General features: G+C 33.7%; 1 protein-coding gene across 2 annotated transcripts in view; it reads right to left on the bottom strand.

Moving 5' to 3' along the window:
* Window positions 1–9,902, bottom strand: part of mGluR (metabotropic Glutamate Receptor) — a 33,209-nt gene extending 23,307 nt beyond the window's left edge. Inside the window, exon 1 of one of the 2 annotated variants that reach the window (XM_070218105.1) lies at window positions 9,815–9,902. The gene's annotated coding sequence lies outside the window, so the exon portion shown is untranslated. The other variant, XM_044395347.2, reaches the window with a different exon arrangement.
* Between the last annotated feature and the right edge of the window lie 4,838 nt (window positions 9,903–14,740).

Below are 14,740 nucleotides of genomic sequence, written 5' to 3'. Positions count from 1 at the left end.
CAAAACTCTCCGAAATTGAAAAAGAGTTTAATATTTTTAACATGTAAATTTAATCAAATTCGTATCCTATCTATTTTTTTCTTAAAGAAATTGGTTTTCAAATAATGTTTCTAGGCTTTAATGGCAATGGATTGGGAATTTAATTACATGCTAATTATCCAATATGTTTTGGACAAAATACTAATGTTTTGAATGAAATTAGTGTATGGATTTGTATCGAAAAAGGAATCTGTTTGTTTCTGTTTTGTCCATCTGTTAACTTATGCAAACAATCCATAATAATTTTAAAACAGTGTATACTTAGTGTATGGATTTGTATCGAAAAAGGAATCTGTTTGCTTCTGTTTTGTCCATCTGTTAACTTATGCAAACAATCCATAATAATTTTAAAACAGGGACCGAAAATAACTACACTGTGCAGCATTTTTAGTGCTTTTTAAATTTACCTCGATTGATGCTATATTTTTGGATTCGTTACGAATTCCCAAGTTACACTGCGTTTTCCAAAAAGTTCCCCGACGCAAGGATTCTTAGCAAAAGGACCTCAAAGTTCGAAAAATGCTGAAATTGGCCAACTTTGCGGAGCTCTCAGAGGCAAATGGATGCATGGTTTGATTCGATGTTAAAGTTTTTTAAAATTCTTTATCTTTTAAACCCCATACTTAAAATTTTAAAGATTTTTTTTAAGGCAGAAACAAATTCTAGAATACATAGTCAAAAAACATAAAAGTATACAGCTGCGGTCAAAATGGTAGTAGTGTTGCCGACCTGTGTATTTAAAAGTTTGTTGTTGTAATTGATCTTTTCCTGGTAATATTGTATTGATTATAATTTTACTATTAGACTAATTGGATAAGAAAAAATTACAACATCAAACTTTTAAAAACACAAGGCGGCAACACTGCTACTATTTTTACCGCAGCTGTATGTTTTTCAGTTTTTTGACTATGTTTTTTGGAATTTATTTCTGCCTTAAAAAAAATCCTAAAACTATTTTAAGTATGGGGTTTGAAAGATAAAGGGTGTATCTTTTAAAAAACTTTAACTTCGAACCAAGCCATGCATCCATTTGCCTCTGAGAGCTCCGCAAAGTTGGTCAATTTCAGCATTTTTTGAACTTTGAGGTCCTTTTGCTAAGAATCCTTGCGTCGGGGAACTCTTTGGAAAACGCAGTTTAACTTGGGAATTCGTAACGAATCCAAAAATATAGCATTCATCGAGGTTAATTTTTGATGCTGCATAGTGCTATTATTGTAAATTTTTCTTACAAAAAAATCACGCACTTAGAAGGGTCATAAAATTTTTTTAAATACACCACTATTTTTATTAGCCATTGTAGTTTACAAATCCGTAATGATTTTAATTTTTTGATTTTTATAATTAAACTTAAAAAATAACTGTTATTTGTTGATTTTTATGAATAACAGTTATTCCCTTGACATTTTTGAAAAAATGAAATAATTAAAAAAAACATGCTAACCATGTTTTATATAACTTACTAAAAATTTATTAAAAAAGGCAACCGCGCATATTTTATAACTATATTTTTTTTAAATTTATTTTACCCACAAAATCGCTAAAAATCAAGTTTGAGTTTTATTTTTGATCACGACGAATAACTGTTATTTGTCAACTTTTATTATAAAACTCAAAAATAACAGTTATTCTTTGTTTTTACTTTACAAATCAGAAAATAACTGTTAAAGTGTGATTTTTAAAATAAAACTTATAACAGTTACGATCCCTGTTTTAAAAAGATTTAAAAAAGACACATGTTTTTTAAGTATTTTTCAAAGGACAAAATATTTTTGTTTTTACGGATATCAAGGGAAAAAGTTCTGATAAAATCTTTTCTCGGTTTATAGAATAAAAATGAGGAATTTTTTAAATTTTAAATAAGTACCAAAGATAAAGCAATGCTTAATTTTCAGTTTTAATTTCCGCAGGCGAAGCTGCGGGCTACAGACCCTGCTAGAATAATATAATATTCTACTCTTGGGAATATTATTTTTTATAAATTTTTGAATTTCGAATTAAATATTTAAAAAATCTGATCGCTATATCATATAGCTGCCATAGGAACGGTCGAAAAATTGAATGGAAATTAAAGCAAGGAAATCTAATTATTATTATTTTGACATTATTTGTTCTGTCCTTCCTATGGCAGCTATATAATTAAGTCGTCCGATTTTTGTTAGAATTAATTCAAAATTCGAACATATTAGAAAACAATACAATAAAAGACAAAGGAACTATAATTTATTTGCTATTTTTCTCCCATAAATTTTCCGATCGTTCCTGTGGCAGCTACATGATATATATTTGTCCGATTTTTTTTAATTTATTTCAAAATTCACAAATATATAAAAAACAAGAGAGAACGCTATAGTCGGGTGCCCCGACTATCAGATACCCGTTACTCAGCTAAAGGGAGTGCGAAGGAGATGGAGAAAAACTTTGATCCGCCGTAACTTTTTAACGAACGGTCCGATTTAAAAAATTTCTTCTACATTTCGATAGGTATTGATAAACACAATAAAACTGCATTTTTACTTTTCCAAAATATTGAAATTTTTAAAATCGTATATAAGCGATTGTGGGCGTTAGAGGGGGCGTGGCACCCTTTTGAAACAAACTTGCGCTGCGTAGGAACTCCTAGAATCTGCATGCAAAATGTCAATCTTCTAGCTTTTATAGTTTCCAAGATCTCAGCGTTCATACAGACAGACAGACGGACAGACAGACGGACAGACGGACAGACGGACAGACGGACATGGCTAGATCGACTCGGCTAGTGATCCTGATCAAGAATATATATAGTTTTTAGGGTCGGAAACGCTTCCTTCTACCTGTTACATACTTTTGCACGAATCTAATATACCCTTTTACTCTACGAGTAACGGGTATAACAAAATGCCCAAAAGTAGAAGGTAATATTTAAAAACAAGAGAGAACGCTATAGTCGGGTTGGTGTCCAGACTATCTAATACCCGTCACTCAGCTAAAGGGAGTGCAAACGCTGTACTCGGGTTGGTGTCCCGACTAATAATCGTAACTCAGCTAAAGGGAGTGCGAGGGAGATAGATATATATTGGCAGTTTTTAATGCGTATAACTTTTTATTGGATGGTCCGATTTGAAAAATGTCTTCTACATTTCGATAGATATAAATATACACAACAAAATTGCATTTATACTTCTCGGAAATCTTTAAAGATGTGGGTGCAGGACCCATTTTAAAATCGTTAGTGGGCTATTGTGGGCGTTAGAGGGAGCGTGGCGCTCGGCTCAAATAAACTTGCGCTGCGTAGGAAGCCAAAGAATATGTGTGGAAAATCTCAACCTTCTAGCTTTTGTAGTTTCTGAGATCTCAGCGTTCATACAGACAGACAGACGGACATGGCTAGATCGACTCGGCTAGTGACCCTGATCAAGAATATATATACTTTATGGGGTCGGAAACGCTTCCTTCTAGCTGTTACATACTTTTGCACGAATACAATATACCCTTTTACTCTACGAGTAACGGGTATAAACACCAACCGATCCGGATGGTTCAGGCTTTTATAGTACCTACAATAGAAAGGAGACTTTTGGGAAAGTTTTAACGCGATAGCTTCAAAACTGAGAGACTAGTTTGCGTAGACACGGACAGACAGACGGACATGGCTAGATCGACTCGCCTAGTGACAACCGAAAAAAGTGGAAAAATTCGAACTTTAAAAATCCACCATAAATCCAGTTTTCCATGGATTTGGGTCATATCCAGCTTGTTTTATTCGGTAGGATGTAAACTTTAAGTTTGTACCCATTATGATTTTTTAACGGATTTATTTCGAGTTTTTACGATATATACAGCCGACTTACAGTTGACTAAAAAACACATTTTTCATCTTTGTCAAGCTTCTGCGCTCCCATTACTTAACCAATCATATTGATCTGTATGGCAACGTTAAGCTCTGATCTATTGACTTTAAAATAAAACTAATACTAGCCCAATCGAGTGGATATCTGCCGAGATATAAGAAGAAATTCGAAAAAAGTCCAAAATCTAACATTTCAAACTTTAAAAAATCTTTAAGAACAAGAAATGAAGCTAGCTTCGGCCAGCCGAAGCTTATATACCCTTGCAGATAATTCCTATTAATTTACAAATCGCAAAAATGTTAATTTTCCTATTATTTCTCATTAATTTTGCGTTCGTTTCAATGGCAGCTATCACTATGGACGGCAGTCCATGTAGTGACGAAGCGCACCAGGAGAGTGTGCGAAGGCGACTACTATTATATAGCCGCAAAATTGAAAATCTGCTGTGATAGTCCGATCGTAATGAGTAATACACCAATCGAAAGGTATTGCAAAAACTTAAGGATTGCATACCAAGACTTTAAGAAAACCAATTGGATTGAGAGAGAGAGCGGTGAAAGTGAAAAAGTGAAAATTTCGAAATTTGAAGCTGTTGGGGCCGGTGGGGATAAATGCCCCCTCGCAATGTTTTAGTTGCATTCCTTTTGAAAATACCCGTCGAATGAGGGGTCGTTTGTCAAAATCCGACGCTCCGTTCAAAAGTTATAGCCAAAATAAGATTTTCTTCGTCTTCCCAAAATAAAAATTTAATTCTGTTTGTCAGTTTGTCAGTTTGTCCAAAACATGTTTCTTAAGTTTTGAAAATTTAATATGACGTTCATCACATCGATATAAAAAACTTTTGTTCTACCACTTTTGGAAAAACTCGCTAGTTTAGCGGGAAAACAGCTATAAATAGCTAAAATTCGGAAAACCGTAACTTCTATACTAAAAAAATATGAACAAAAGACAATTTTTGAAAACTTTTTTTTTAGCTTTTTTTTATTTTTTTCAAAAACGGCTCTAACGATTTTCTTGAAAACTTTAAACTGTATAGCCCTTGAGATTCCTTAAATTTTGGTATATAACACATTACTGTAAAAAGTCACGTTTAAAAGTTATTTTTATACGAAAATAGCCACTTTTGCCAGCTCAAACAACTAAAAAGCTTCCTGAGTATTGAATTTTGTGTGAGGGTATCCGAACTGTATTTTAGGGTCATGGAATCAGTAAATTTGCACTTAAGAGTTGCATATAGGAATCTTTTGTTCTGAGACTTTTGGAAAAAGCCGCTACTTTAGCGGGAAAAAGCTAAAAATGGCTAAATTTCGTTAGTTTGTAAGTTCTACACTACTAAAGGTACAGACATGTGCCATACCTCGTTTAAAAGGTATTTTGAAATAACTCAACGCCTTTTTAACTTAATTTGTTTACATACAATGGCTTACAAATTATGATTGACCAATTTAAATTTAAATGTATATATTAGCTCCTATGAGAGCAAATGTAAACAAACAAAAACTTCTGATATCAAATAAAAACACCTCTTAACGAGGTAAAAAACTAGTGACGATCGCGCCTTCAACATACAAAAGTTCTGATATCAACATTTGTGACGAAAAATTATTACACTCGTCATTAAATAGACTTTCTAATATTTTTTCAGAACTTTTGTATGTTGAAGGTGCGATCGTCACTAGTTTTTTACCTCGTTAAGAAGTGTTTTTGTTTGATATGTTATAGTAGTTCAATTTTGATAAAATTAAAACCGAAATTCGAAAATATTTGAAAAGAGTTATATCCTAGAGTAGAAGAGAATACAATAAAAACCAACGAAGCAATAATTTATTTCCTATTATATTCCCATTAATTTTCCGATCGTTCCTATGGCAGCTATATGATATAGTCGTCCGATTTTGAAAAAATTTTATTCGAAATTCAGAATTAGATAAAAAATGACATTTTCAAAAGTAGGATGTTATAGGTTCAAAAGCACCCAAGATATAATTTTTTTACATTTTTTTCCCGATTGATCCTATGAGAGCTATATGATATAGTTGTCCGATCCGGCTCGTTCCGCCTTATATACTACCTGCAATAGAAAGAAGACTTTTGGGAAAGTTTTATCCCGATAGCTTGAAAACTGAGAGACTAGTTTGCGTAGAAACGGACAGACGGACCGACGGACAGACGGACATGGCTAGATCGACTCGTCTAGTGATGCTGATCAAGAATATATATACTTTATCCTTCACTGCGTTGCAAACTTTTGACTGAAATCATAATACCCTCTGCAAGGGTATAAAAAACTGTGCCATCGAAAAAAAAGTAAGTGCTATTTTTGTGATCTGGGGGTCCAACACTAACAAAATTTGCCATCAATTGCTGGGAAGCACACCAAGAATATTATTTTGTAAACTAGTGTATTTATTTTCTTCTTTATTATTCTTTATTATTTAAAATATTTTCGCAAATTGCGTGTTACGATTGGAATGATGTATATTTATTTGATATGCTGCTTATACAACAGTTATTGGTCTAAAAAAACATTTGTTGAATATATACACACATATATACATTTAATAGTCTTATCTCACCAAAATTGTGCTTACTTTTTCAAGATAACTCGATGCTCTGAATTAATATATTTGATGAAAATCAAGCATCTGTTTAAAATTTTTGTATATGTATATGCCTTTAACGCTTGTCTTTGCCTTCTCTACCTAATTTCAACTTAAACAAGAGAGAACGGTATAGTCGGGTGCCCCGACTATCAGACACCCGTTACTCAGCTAAAGAGAGTGCGAGGGAGATGTAGATATAAAACTTTGATCGCGCATAACTTTTAAACGAATTGCCCGATTTGAAAAATTCTGCATCTCGGCGCCAGACATTTTTTTTAAATCGGCTGAAACAAACTTGCGCTGCGTATGAAACCTACACTCAAAAAATTTTTTTTCCTAAATTTTAGAAAATCGCCATAAAATGAAATTTTTTCTTAATTTTAGGAAATTTTCTGAATTTTAGAAATTGTTTTCTTCTATCTAGGAAAAAAGACCATAAAAACAGAATTTTATGAAAACCCTTTCTAAAATTTAGAAAAATGAATTTTTTTTCTTAAATCAATGGTGTTTTTTCCTAGTTTGCTCTCCAAAAGTTTTCTTAAATTAATGGCGATTTCGCCATTTAATTAAGAAAAAATGTACTTCAGCCCTTCCTATAATCTAGAAAGTCGCCATACAAAATACGGTAAATTTTTCTAAATTTTATATTTTTCTGAATTAAAAAAAAATGTTTTCTTGAAAACAAAAAAGTAGAACTAGAAAATCACCATAGATTTAAGAAAAACTTTTTGTATTTCTTTTATGCTTCTCACTCTTTCTTCGAAACGAAAAAGAAGAAGACAAGGGGTTAGTCCGCGGCGCGTTGCGACGACAGTTTTTGGCGTATGTATGTATATGTTTATGTGTGTTTGTGCGTATGATCGAGAATTTTCTTGTGCGTAGCTGTAACTTTTATTGCGTTGTTGTTTTGGAAATGCAGTCTCTCGCGAGGGAGTTGCTTGCGTTGCGCTGCATCTTGAACCCTTGTGCTCAGTTTTAGATGAGCATTCAAAGTAATAAGTTTGTGTTGAGCCTATTTAAGAAAGTTAAAGTGCGATCCCTCTAAGAGGCAATTAATGGGTAAGCAATTTAAATAAATTTAAATATAAATTTGGTAAGTGTGTGAAAATTTATGGTAACCAAAGGCCATACTATTGCAGGCCGCAAATACTATCCTTCTCTAATATTAATTTTTATTTTCGATTGCAGGAATAATTTCAATTTCAGGTATTGTTGATAATTTGGCAGTAAGTAAATTTTAATAATAGGTAATATATTAAATACCTACTTAATATTAATATTAATAATTTTTATCTTTTTTGTTTTCTTTTCTTTTTTCTTTTTTGTTTAGGAAATATTTATAATGTAATTTTTATCTTTTTTTGTTTTCTTTTCTCTTCTTTCTTTAGGAAATATTTATTATCTTATTTTTATCTTTTTTATTTTGTTTTCCTTTTTTGTTTAGGAAATATTAATAATTTTCTTTTCATCCTTTTTATTTTCTTTTCTCTTTCTTGTCTAGGAAATAAAATAGTAAAATAAATATGTATACATTTTATTAAAATAAATAAAATTTTCTGAAAATAAAAAAAGTCCTTTCTTATTTTAAGAAAAAAAATTATATTTTCAAGAAAAGTACTTTCTGGATTTAAGGAAATTTTTCGCAATTTTATGGCACTTTTTCTTGATTTTAGAAAAGTATTTCTGCTTTTCAGAAATTTTTTTCTAAATTTTGGAAAATTCCTTTCTAAAAAATACGGTAAATCGCCATCGACTGAAATTCATGGCGAATTTCTTGATTTAATGGCGATTTCGGGCTGTTTTTTTTTGAGTGTAAGGACACTCTGCTTAGGGCCGGTTTCTCGAGTGCCGGCTAACATTTCTCGAACAGATAAAGTCCCTGCTAAGGCATTTTGGCTTTCTCGAGCATAAATGTGAGAGCTAACTTTGACAGGGACTCGGAGTCCCTGTTAAGCGTTTTCGGCTCGATAGAATGACAGCTGAAATTGTATTACCAAAATGTTTGGAAAAATCACTAAAATATCAATAAATACAAATACAGATTTTTCCAGTTTTCAACACTTTTGCGCTTGCAATCAAAGCGTAACGAAACAACGTGAAGTGCAATCAAAACGTGAAGTGCAATCAAAACGTAATCAGAATGACAGCTGATTTCCCAAAGCAACTATGAAGAAGAAACGAAATCACAGCTGACTTTTCCCTTGAAATATACCCAAACAGCTGATGAAATAATCGAAGCACGCCATTTTTTGCGCTTCACAGCACAATTCTGTGCGTTAACAGCACTCTGTAATTGTTTCTCGTTCAGATAAATTAAAGCAGTCGAGGAAGCCGATTTGCTTTTACGAACAGTTTATCTGGTCTTTAAGTTTTTCGAACAGATAGCTATCAGGGACTTTGACAGGGAATCGAGAAACCAGCCCTGTCAAAGTTAGCTCTCACATTTATGCTCGAGAAAGCCAAAATCCCTTAGCAGGGACTGTATCTGTTCGAGAAATGTTAGCCGGCACTCGAGAAACCGGCCCTTAGAGTACCAAAAATAAAACCGATAACCAAACTAAAATAAAACATTAGTTTTGTGATAATTAATTAATTAATGGCCCTTTCGCCTCATAGCGACTTTTAATTCTTGGGTAGTGTTACCAGGAATTGTCGTTCGCGCTTTTCAGTAAGGACCATTTTTTACACCGGCTGTGAGTAACAGGTAAGCCGTATTCAGCTTAGTAAAACTGTAGGGTTCATTTCGTTTTCTTTAATCTATACACCGATGCTAACTTTTTTGAGCTTCATCGTGCTTCTGGTTCGTGACTGCGTTAAAAGCATTACTTTAATAAAATCGAAAAGCGAGTCAGAAAAAGCTTTCGTTGTAAGGACTTAACCAAGAAGTACCAACAAGAATGGTACTGATGATGGCGTTACTTTGAAGCTGTGGGAGCAATGTGTGTTAGCAAAAGCACCAAAGAAAAAATTTACTCATATACATCTGCAGATATATTCTATATGCGCAAAGTTATTGCAAAATGTTGAACCTTCTTGAATACATTTTATTGTAGGTATTTTATATATTCAAATAAACTACCTATTGTGTTACTGGCTATTTTATCAAGATGATTTGGTGAAAATTAAACAATGCAATCACCACGAAATTTGCTTTTATAATTATTGTCGTACTTTATCACTTCCAAAAAAGAAAAAATATAAAAATTATATTTTTCAGCCATGATTAATTACCTTTGCTTCTGCTCTCGGTGGCAACTAAAAAGGACTTATACAACTTTAACCGCAAACTTTTTATATGTTATGACTAACTTTTTTGTGACACGATACGTCTTGTCTTAGCCTTACCCGTAGGTTGACTGATTTATCCATGATAAGCCAACGCGAAATCAGTTCTTGTAGGAGCAGCAGCAGCACAACAACAACCTAGAAATCAGCACCAGCAGCGGTGGCCAAGGAAAAGAACAACAAAGGCCCTACAAATACAACAATCCTTCTAACTGTCCATCTCTCACGGAATTCGAGAGAAAAAGCACCACAACGGCAGCATACCAAAGAGAACCAACATTTTTGGTCTCTTCAACTAATTTCTAGAACGGTGGCCCGGTTTTCCTTAAGAGAGCAGTTTGCTCATATATTTTCTCTTACGCTTACTTGCTGTCCCGTTACGATTTTTCACCACACAAGCTTTTTCATTTTGCAGTGCAGGCACACTAATGTGCGATTCCTATCGATTTCGAAATAAATAAGTTTTTACATTAGCTGAATTTGTCTTGTAATATATCAAATAAAAACACCTCTTAACGAGTTCAAAAACTAGTGACGATCGCACCTTCAACATACAAAAGTTCTGATATCAACATTTGTAACGAAAAGTTCTCACAGTCGTCATTAAATAAACTTTCTAAAATTGTATCAATCGGCCCGCCCTAGCTAACTATTCCCGCCCTTTTTATACCCTTGCAGAGGGTATTATGATTTCAGTCAGAAGTTTGCAACGCAGTGAAGGAGACGTTTCCGACCCCATAAAGTATATATATTCTTGATCAGCATCACAAGACGAGTCGATCTAGCCATGTCCGTCTGTCCGTCCGTCTGTCCGTCTGTCCGTCTGTCTGGTTCTGCGCAAACTAGTCTCTCAGTTTTTGAGCTATCGGGATGAAACTTTCCCAAAAGTCTTCTTTCTATTGCAGGTAGTATATATGTCGGAGCCGACCGAATCGGACAACTATATCTTATAGCTCCCATAGGAACAATCGGAAAAAAAAAACTTTAAAAAATTCTAGCTTCGGTGTTTTTTGAAATATTACCTTCTACTTTTGGGGATGTTATTTATTAAATATATCTGAATTTCGAATTAATTATTTAAAAAATCGGACTACTATATCATATAGCTGCCATAGGAACGATCGGAAAATTAATGGAAAAGTAATAGGAAATAAATTCTAGCTTCTTTGGTTTTTATTGTATTATCTTCTACTCTAGGATATGACTCTTTTTAAATATTTTCGAATTTCAATTTTAATTTGATCAAAATCGGACGACTATATCATATAGCTGCCATAGGAACGATCGGAAAATTAATGAGAAATATTAGAAAATTTAACATTTTTGCGATTTGTTAATTAATAGGAATGATCTGCAAGGGTATATAAGCTTCGGCTGGCCGAAGCTAGCTTCCTTTCTTGTTTTTCTTCACTCTTCACAGGCTTTTTTATTGCAGCACCAATATATACATTTAAATTTAAATTGGTCAATCATAATTTTAAATCTATTGTATTTTAACGAATTAATTTAAAAAGGCGTTGAATCATTTCAAAACACCCTTTAAAAGAGGTATAGTACATGTCTGTAGCTTTAGTAGGGTAGAACTTACAAACTAACGATATTTAGCTATTTTTAGCTTTTTTCCCGCTAAAGTAGCGGGTTTTTCCAAAAGTCGTAGAACAAAAGATTCCTATATGGAACTGTTAAATTCAAATTAACTGATTCCATGACCCTAAAATACAGTTTGGACACCCACGCACAAAATTAAATGCTCAGGAAGCGTTAGTTGTTCTGAGCTGACAAAAGTGGCTATTTTCGTTTCTTAATAACTTTTAAACGTGATTTTTTACAGTAACATGATAAAGAAAATCGTTATAGCCGCTTTTGAGAAAAATAAAAACAAGCTAAAAAAAGGTTAAAAAAATTTTGTTTTGTCCATATCTTTTTAAAAATTACATTCACACAAATTACCTATAAAACGAGAAACAGCACAAGTCTGTAGCTTCAATAGTTTTGAAGGCCTTCCGTTTTTAGTTTTCCCGCTAAACTAGCGGGTTTTTCCAAAAATGGTAGAACAAAAGTTTCTTATATCAAGCTGTTGAACATCATATCAAATTTTCAGGACTTTGTTTGTTTCTAAATTTTCACTTTTACACTTTTACCGCTTGGTATGCAATCCTTTAAGTTTTAGCAATACCTTTAATTGGGTATATTACTCATTACGATCGAACTATCACAGCAGATTTTCAATTTTGCGGCTATATAATAGTAGTCGCTTCGCACACTCTCCTTGCTTGCGCTTCGTCACTACATGGACTACCGTCCATAGTGATGTAGTCTTGAGTTTTAGTCCTGAATAGCAACAAGATTATTAGCAATAACAATCCCAATTAGTTTTGATATATAGGCTTTTCCGCCAGAAAGTCAAGCAAACTTAAATAAAACATATTTCTATTTGACACGATTTCCTCTAATGAATTCTATATGAATTCTAAAATTGGTGTTGGTAACGTTGATAGATTAGGAGAATGGAGGTGAAGAAGACCAAAAAGTTATTTATTTTAATACAACTATCCAAATATAAAATTTGAAGAACAATAAAATTGCAGGTCTATAATGACTGTGATTGCAATTTACATTTTTTTTTGGAGCCTGAAAGGAATTTATTTTTGATAAAAATAATTTTTATTTTAATCGACTTATTTTGAAATATTTTTGTTAAAAATCGATTTATTAAAGCATTAAATGCTTTATTAAATATCTTGACAGCCAATAACCCGATTACTGCAAAAAAGTTTTTACGCTGTAGAGTCATGTAAAATCACCATTGTTGCAAATTATAAAAATTTTGGAAGAACACTGTAGATTTGGACCCATTGAGGCATTGCTGCATAATATAATCTCTGAAAACTGTAACGAAATGTTTTCGACTGTTTGATCGCTACGTAAACACCGCGACTAACGTGACTGCCCGTGACCCAAGAAAACTCAAGATATCCGACTGGGAAAACTTTATTAAGTTTTACTTTTTGCTGGAATTAATTTCTTCGTCAGGGTCGGATTGGATCCAGGCTTTTGGCTAAGCGAAGCGATGCTACAAATTGCACTGCGGCTGTAATCTTCTCTGTCTCCTGCCATCGTTGATCTCCTTCTAACTTATATGCTTTCCTATCTTCTATCTTAGTCACCTACTAAACTCCTTTCTCCTTCGTATACTAAAAATGACTAATAGTCTAGTCACACTGTGTGGGGTAACCTATCGAGTGAGCCAATAACCCGATTACTCCAAAAAAGTGTTTGCATCTAGTGTTTGTTGTTTGTGTTGTTCATTTGACTAGGGATGGACCTTCAACGATAGGAAATAAATAAAAAATATACCGAAATATACAAAAAAATACTCCGAAATACCAAAGACCCTAAAAGTACCCCACTTTTGCCCACATCTAGTTCCCTATACACATCCTATGTAAAAAAAACAGGGTTATGTCAATAACCCCATAACTCCATAACTCCACCCCAGTGTAAATAGACTATTAATTTGCTGATGGCATGGCGATATGTATTGCCGCAACTCCTACAGGCAGTTTTCCATTGGTTTTTGGGATTTTCCTTTTATTTTTCTTTTACTACAGGAACACCGCTTCTGCAGAAACACAGGCAAAGATCAAATGTTCTATTATTTGCGCCGCGTCTTAAGGCGTTCATCGGTATTTTTTTGTATTTCCTTACAGTTTCCTTAGCTCATCTGAGTACCGCGGTGAAAAAAGTCCCCGGCTAAAGGTTATAGCCACTGAAAAAAACGCCTTCTGGAGTTGCAGCAATACATATCGCCATTCCAAAAGCAAATTTAAAGCATGTGACCTGGGTGCTTAACTTTTTTTGACTTTTTTAAATTGCTCCAATTGATGTTTGTGTATATTTTTGTCAACAAAGCCATAAATTCATTGCGGGTGAAAACGCTTACGCCTTTAGCCGGGGCCCTTTTTCACCGCGGTACTCAAATAAACTAAGAAAATACCAAAAACATACTCAGGGTATTCCCCAAACTGTTGAATTGTTGAAAATTCAACAGAAAATTTCAGCAATTAAGGGAACGACCCAAAATGGTTCCTGTTGAATTTTCAAACAGCTGTTATTTGTTGAAAAGTTTCACGGAACTTAAATCATGTAAAATTTCATTTATTATTGCTATATGCAATATGCTTTTTAATATGATTTTAAAATAAATAGTGCGTACTGGTGAAACTAAAATGTTACAGAGTTGCCATAACTTTTAAAAATAAATACTGAAATACTGCGTATAAGGTGTCACATCGCGGTTGGGGAAGTTTTAGCCACTTTTCCAGTCTCCTTCTAGCACGCGTACTATATATGAAAGAAAAAGTCGCTGAGATGAATTTTGGTCGTTGGAGCAAAAGCCCCATCTGTCTGAACAGGGTATAAGTGTGTTAAGTCGGACACATAATTGTGGAAACTGAGCTTTATAGGGTGGTCCCACAGAGATCATTCCACCATCCGTTTAACAAATGGTCCGTAAGGTTTTGCCGTTCCGAAAATTTCCCAGTTATAGTGTCTTCCCACAGAGCTCCATCCACCATCTACCATCCGTTGAACGGATATGGTTTTTAACTTTTTTCTTAATCTACTTATTGTATTATTCTACAATAAAATTAAATTAAATTAAAATTCAAACGGATGGACTCTATGGGAAGGGGCTATTAGTCCGCCATCCAATTTTGACGGGCTCTCTTTTGCGATAGTAGAGCTGGAAAATCATCGATGTTTACCAACATCGATGTTTCGATGTTTTTCAGGAATAAACATCGATGTATCGATACATCGAATCTTTTGGTCTAATTTGAAAAAAATGTTTTTAAGGCATTTTTCCACTATGCGGTTTTTTCGGTATTTTTGTGTATTTTCGATTGGCAACGCGATAGGCGGACGTGAGGTGTTTCCATTGGCAAACGCGTCTGAAAACAGCTGTTGTGCTATTGTCATTTGCGA

Source organism: Drosophila takahashii, chromosome 4 (genome assembly GCF_030179915.1).
Source record: "Drosophila takahashii strain IR98-3 E-12201 chromosome 4, DtakHiC1v2, whole genome shotgun sequence".
NCBI classification, from domain to species: Eukaryota; Metazoa; Arthropoda; class Insecta; order Diptera; family Drosophilidae; genus Drosophila; species Drosophila takahashii.
The sequence above is the reverse complement of the archived record's forward strand: the minus strand, read 5'-3'. Positions and strand labels throughout refer to the sequence as shown.